The following is a 7018-nucleotide window of genomic DNA, read 5'->3' as shown; positions in this document are numbered from 1 at the left end:
TGGCGGTAGGTGAGGCGGACAGAGGCCATGAACTGGCGGACCAACAGAACGTGGAGGTCGTAGGCGTGTGTGGCATTGGTGCCCAACCCGAGCTGAGCAATCATCGCGTACAGATCATCCTGGATCCGCATCTGGTGTGTGACCTCGGGTCAATGAAACGTGTAGGCTCTCGATGTCGACATCGATCCCAGGATTGTAGTGCAGGCTGTCGAAAGTCGTCCCACTGCTCTGTGAGTGGTCTTATCGGTACACTCTCTGCTGAGACTGAGATCTGACCTTCGGGTCCGAGAAGGTCGCGACCCTCCCTGTAAGCGATGGGGGTTTGTCCCGATGTGGCCATGGAGGCCTTTCGTCGTCTCTCGGACCGCGAGGTTGCCGGCGGTTTGATGGGCCAGCGGGATCACTCTCCCTTCGTCCTCCTCTCTCTCTCAGTGTCCGATCTCTGTACTCATCTGAAAAGAAAAGTGAAACAAGGAAGTTAGCATTGATTCGGGAAAGAGAGTAATATCGACCGATGCACACTCGTGTGTGTCGATCGATAGATCAAATCGGTGTTCATCCTAGAATCGGAAATCGATCGACATGGACAAAGTCTGTGTCGATCGATGGCGACTCGCGAAACCTGCAATTTCAACAGTCCATGCGAAAACGAATTGAAAGAGAGGATTGGAGCATAAACAAACTATCCTAGCAACTAGATAATCGATTCAAACATCTAAAACGCCCTAGAATTTGCACCAAATCGACCTGATTTTCCCCATTCAAAACCCAAACCCTAGGGTTCCAATCCAAAGAGAAATTCGGATTAATACCTTAGATAATGAGAGAGAAATGCGAATGAAAACAGATGGAGGGCTTGAAATCGAGTGGTTTTGGGCAAAGATTGAATGGAAATCGTCAAGAATCGAGAGAGAAAAGGGAGTTTTTAGAATTCGGCTAGGGTTTGCGAAATAAGGAAAGAGGAGGCGGATGTCGAGTTAAATGAGAAGTTGCCTCGACATCCCGTGTCGATCGATACAACATTCGTGCCATCGATCGATTTAATGCATATGTGAAAATGAATGCGATAGAGATAATCTAAATGTGACTAGCTAATAATGAAATTTTCTAACTAGATGAAATAAATGAAAATGAAAATGAAGATTGAAAATAAAAGTTAAAATAGGGATAAAAATATTAAATGAAAAAATAGAATAGTCAAAAGAAAAATGGGTTGCCTCCCATTCAGCGCTTCGTTTAAAGTCTTTAGCTCGACTTAGGGTAACTGTTTTTAGTTATCACCGGGTAGTAGCAGCGAAAGGGGCTTTATATCTGGTGGTTTTGCCCAATAATGCTTTACTCGCTGCCCGTTTACTGTAAACTCGTCGCCTTCTTCACTAACGATCGTTAGTGCTCCGGAAGGTTTTACTTCCTTAATTGTAAAAGGTCCTGACCAACGAGATTTTAGTTTTCCAGGGAAAAAGGTTTAATCTGGAGTTATATAAGAGAACTTGATCATTCAGTTCAAAGCGTCTAGATAGGATCTTCTTATCGTGATAAGCTTTTGTTCGTTCCTTATATAACTTCGAATTTTCATATGCCAAATGTCGAATTTCATCGAGCTCGTTGAGCTGAATTAGTCGTCTCTCGGCAGCTGGCTTAATATCAAAATTTAACAATTTGGTTGTCCAGGCTGCTTTGTGCTCCAGTTCAACTGGTAAATGGCATGATTTTCCGTACAGCAAGTGAAAGGGTGTCGTACCCAGTGGTGTTTTATAGGCGGTCCGATATGCCCATAAGGCATTGTCCAATTTGCGAGACCAATCTTTCCTATCTATTCGGACAGTCTTTTCCAAGATTTCCTTGATTTGTCGGTTCGACACTTCCACTTGTCCACTTGTTTGTGGTGATAGGGTGTAGCTACTCGATGGTGGACACCATGTTTCTCAAGCAATCTGTCGAAAACTTTGTTTATGAAATGTGATCCACCGTCACTAATGACTATTCTTGGAACTCCAAATCTTGGGAAAATGATGCTCTTGAAAAGTTTGATAACTACGGACGCATCATTTGTAGGAGAGCTACTGCCTCAACCCATTTTGAGACGTAGTCTACAGCGACTAGGATATATTTGTTGCCATAAGAAGATGGGAAAGGACCCATAAAATCTATTCCCCAACAGTCGAAGACCTCGACTTCCAAGATAAATTTTGTTCCATCTCATGTCTCTTGCTTATTTTTCCTCTCCGCTGACATCTGTCACATCGTGCTATATGAGCATGAACATCGCGAAATGTTGTTGGCCACCAAAATCCTGCTTGGAGGATTTTGGAAACTGTTTTAAAAAGTGGCGAAGTGTCCTGCGTAATCAGAGCTATGGCATTGGTAGATAATGTTTGGAATTTCAAATTCAGAGACGCATCTTCTATATATGCCGTCAGAACAGTGTTTGTAGAGATAGGGCTCATCCCAGTGGTATCTCTGAACTTCACGAAAAAATTTCTTTCGTTCATAACCTTTTAATTTTCTGGTTCAAAATCAGCGGCTAAATAGTTGACTATATCAGCATACCAAGGTCGATCTGTGATTTTCCGTCCAATCGCGTTTGCTTCTTGTGGAGAGACATCCGATATATTATGATTCAAAGCATTACAAGCGACCTTAACTGGTATGTCAATAAGTTCTGTTGATGTTCTGTCGCTGATGGATATGATTGATCTCTCATCAGTAGTGTCGGTTGTCGATTCGCCATTTGATTCGTCCAGCAATCCGTCAGATAGGAGCGATATGTGACCGATGAATGACGTGTCCAAAAGAGCTATATTTTCTGTAGGAAAGAAATCATCTATAGGAACTTTATCCTCAACTCGAATCCTGGAAAGGTGATCAGCGACACCGTTGTCTACTCCTCTTTTATCCTAATCTCTATATCGAACTCTTGGAGTAACAAGATCCATCTTATTAGTCTTGGTTTAGCATCTTTTTCTGCATTAAGTATTTGATGGCAGCATGATCAGTGTGGACTATAATATGTGCTCCAACTAAGTATTGGCGGAATTTTCCGAAAGCATAAACCACTGCTAGCAACTCTTTTTCCGTGGTAGAGTAATTCCGTTGCGCTTCGTCGAGTGTGCGACTCGCATAGTATATAGCGTGTAGCTTCTTATCTTTTCGTTGTCCTAAAACTGCTCCAACTGCGAAATCACTCGCATCGCACATAATCTCGAAAGGGAGATTCTAATCGGGTGGTTGTACGACTGGGGCAGTTATAAGAGACTTCTTCAGCGCTTCGAAGGCTTCCTTACATTCTGGCGTAAAATCGAATTTAACTTCTTTGCACAAAAGATTGTTCAGGGGCTAGCAATTTTACTGAAATCTTGTATGAATCGTCTGTAAAATCCAGCATGTCCAAGGAAACTTCGTATGTCTCTAACGTTTGTGGGTGCTGGTAGACCAGTCATTACTTCAATTTTGGCTCTATCTACTTCTATTCCTGCTGCGGAGACTTTGTGTCCCAGGACTATACCATCGTTCACCATGAAATGGCATTTTTTCCCAATTTAGGACAAGATTCTTTTCTTCACATCTTTCCAATACCTTGCACAGGTTGTCTAAGCAATCCTTAAAACTTGATCCGTAAACTGAAAAATCGTCCATGAAAACTTCCATGAAATCTTCGATCATATCCGTGAATATTGACATCATGCATCGTTGGAAAGTGGCTGGTGCATTACATAGCCAAATGGCATTCTGCGGTATGCAAATGTTCCGTAAGGACAAGTAAAAGTTGTCTTTTCTTGATCTTCAGGATGTATCGGTATTTGGAAAAATCCCGAATATCCGTCAAGAAAACAATAATATTTATGGTTAGCCAGTCTTTCGAGCATTTGATCGATGAAAGGTAAAGGAAAATGGTCTTTTCTTGTAGCAGCATTCAGTTTCCTGTAATCAATACACATTCGATGTCCAGTGACAGTGCGTGTGGGGATGAGTTCATCTTTATCGTTTTTAACCACCGTGATCCCTCCTTTCTTTGGCACAACATGCACAGGGCTTACCCATTTACTATCTGAGATAGGATATATAACTCCTGCATCCAGAAGTTTAATTATCTCCTTTTTCACTACCTCTTTTAGGTTTGGGTTGAGTCTTCTTTGCTGTTCTATAGACGTTTTTGCATCTTCTTCGAGGTGGATGCGGTGCATGCAAAGATCAGGGGCTATTCCGGGAATATCATCAAGAGAATACCCGATCGCTCTCCGATATTTGCGCAGCTTGTTTAAAAGCAGTGCAAGCTCTCCGTTCGTGAGATTAGCGTTAACAATGACAGGGTATGATTTATCGCAAAGGAATGCATACTTCAGGCCAGCTGGAAGTGGTTTCAGTTCCACTTTGGGTGCTTTTTCTTTAGTCCACTTGCCGATGAAGAAAATGAACGATCAATAGTTTCCCTAAGGAATTTATCCGTAATGATTTCAGAATCATCATCTTTTCAATTGTATCTCCGATACTTGCGTCCATAAGATTCAAATAATCTTCTGTTCTGCTATCTACATTCAGAATTTCTTGTTTATCAGAAGTGAATGTATCTTCTGACGAATATGTAGCACATATATCCGTAAGGTATTCTTTTTCCAGCTCAGAATCTTCTTCTGTGTAAAAGGCATGATCGTCTATCAGAGGACGTTTTAATAATTTTTCCATGTCGAAGTTCATTGATATATCTCCGACATTTAAATCAATTTTTCCTCCTCGGCAATCTATTATTGCTCCTGCTGTAGCTAAAAAGGGCCGTCCTAATATAAGGGGGTCTTTCGGCACTTGTTTATACTTTGGTACGACAAAATCTGCTGGTGTAAAGCAATCATCAATTCTGACTGGCACATCCACTAGGATTCCCTCAGGTAACCTAATAGAGCGATCAGCTAGAACTAATGTGATAGGCGTTGGGACAAATACATCATAACCTAGTGAAACTGCTACAGAGTGTGGCATGAGGTTTACACTAGAGTCAAGATCACAGAGAGAACGAGGGAAACATGCGTTTTGTATCTTACAATCTAGGACGAAACTACCAGGGTCAGACCTTTTAATTGAAGTCCCTCCTTGTATTATCGCACTTACTTCCTCTGATACTAGCATGACGCTTTGTTCTCCACTTGAGGATACCATATCTTTCATGTACTTTTTCACCTGCTCAGGAAACTTGTTTGAGTTAAATCCATGTGTCCTTTGATCGATATCCCCAAGGTAAAGCACGCACTTTTATTTTATGCTAAGAAATAAGGCTAGTGGAGGAGAATTTTAGACAAGATCTGCTAAGTTGTTGGATAGATGAATTTGGTTGCTAGACTAGGATAAGGTATAAATGTGCATTTGTGGTTGAGACCGTTTAGATTCTCATGACAAGGAAGTGAGAATTTTTAAGTTTTCAAAAATAAGAGTCATGTTGTTTTTAAACCTCCTTTGGAGAGACTACTGATTGCTTTGCTTGAGCACAAGCAAAGGAGTAAGTCTAGGGGAGTTGATATACCATGAATTTCACCGAAGGGGCTATCTTAAAAGCGTCACTGAGGGACGTCTCGAAATTGATTTTATCGAAAGCCTTTTTGCAGATTGCATGCTCTAATGCTTTCTTAGTTTGCGGTTTGTTTGGAGGAAAAGGGGGAGGAGCTCTATAGACTCTTTCAGTCCCGGCAGATTGTGTATTGCTACTGCTGGTGCCACCAGACGGTCGATCGTTTTCCTTCCCAGAGGATCGGTCGATATGCGGTTCGTCTAGATGGTCGATTTCGTCTTCGGCATCGGGATTCTCTTTGTCTAGATCCATATTTTTCCCCTTATTCTTTTCATTTGAAGAATTTTTCCTATGTTCTGATGTTTCTGAGTCGGAGTCGTTATCAAGCAGTTCTATGGGGTTGGAATTGCTTTTTTCCCGCGTTATCGATGAGTTTTTTATTTCTGACGTCTTCTCTGGAATTCGTTTCAAGGTGTTTTCCACTTCGTAGCATCACAGCATATGCCTGGCGTATTGCTCCAGGATTAGCATCGGTCCTTCCAGGAAGACGACCCGTCTCTCTTTTCAGAGTTGTTGCAAGGTTAGCAATTTTGTCTTCCATTCCCCGTAGATGTTCAATTAGAGAATCCATTTTCTGATTTAGCTCTCCGTAAACACTGTTTACTTTCCCGTTGAATTCAAATTTCATTTTACGGTTTCCTGTAAGAGATTGCTTAAGATTGTATTTTTCTCTTCCGGTACGAGACTGTATACAGATTTCATAGTCTCGTGTAAAGCTGTCGACGTTAAACACAGAATGAGGATCAGTATCATCTAATCCTTCTATAAAGTCGAACTCATCATCTGATATAGGAAGAGTTTTATGGAAATACGGGTACAGATTAGGTGGATTTTGATCTGTCAGAAGAGAATGAAGCGAATTTATGGAATTTTTTATTTCAGCTAACTCAGTATTTTCGATTGAGACTATGTTTTTTTCTTTCTCCTTTTCTTCATCCATCTCTTCATAGGACCTTCCTCTCGCCATGTTTTCGATTAGACGTCTTGCTTCCATAGGATTTCTAGTAACAAAATTCCCTTCGCTTGCTGTATCAAGCGTTGTCTTATAGCTCAGAATAACACCTTTGTAAAAGATCTTAAGAAATTGTGGTTCTGGATAACCATGGTGGGGACATTCGAGTTCGTAACTCTTGAATCTTCCCCATGCATTTTTGAATGATTCCTGAGGATCTTGACGGAAAGTAGAGATTCGCCTCCTTACTTCCCAATAACGAGTGTCGTCGAAGAATTGCTTAAGGAAAGCATTTCTAATCTCTTTCCAGCTAGTCAGGGATCCTCTTGGTAGACTGTTTAGCCATCTTAAGGCTCCCCCTTCTAATGAAAATGGGAAAAGTCTGCAACGAATATACTCATCTGGAATCAATTCCTCTAGACCCTCGATGTGGTCTTGTGGATGTTCTAGAGAAGATCCTTTAAAAGGGTTTCGACGCATCATATTATAATAGTCAGCATTAAACTTGG

The 7018-nt window shown here is 41.3% G+C and overlaps 1 non-coding gene across 1 annotated transcript; it reads left to right on the top strand.

Annotated features, from left to right (window-relative positions):
* Positions 1–6654: 6654 nt before the first annotated feature.
* Positions 6655–6761, top strand: LOC130501370 (small nucleolar RNA R71). Its single transcript, XR_008939636.1, has one exon. It is a non-coding gene; the product is annotated as a small nucleolar RNA R71 (small nucleolar RNA).
* The last annotated feature ends 257 nt before the right edge of the window (positions 6762–7018 follow it).

The sequence above is a fragment of the Raphanus sativus genome, unplaced genomic scaffold (assembly GCF_000801105.2).
Source record: "Raphanus sativus cultivar WK10039 unplaced genomic scaffold, ASM80110v3 Scaffold0177, whole genome shotgun sequence".
Lineage (NCBI taxonomy): Eukaryota > Viridiplantae > Streptophyta > Magnoliopsida > Brassicales > Brassicaceae > Raphanus > Raphanus sativus.
Note: the sequence above shows the minus strand (reverse complement) of the source record. Positions and strands in the feature narration are given on the sequence as shown.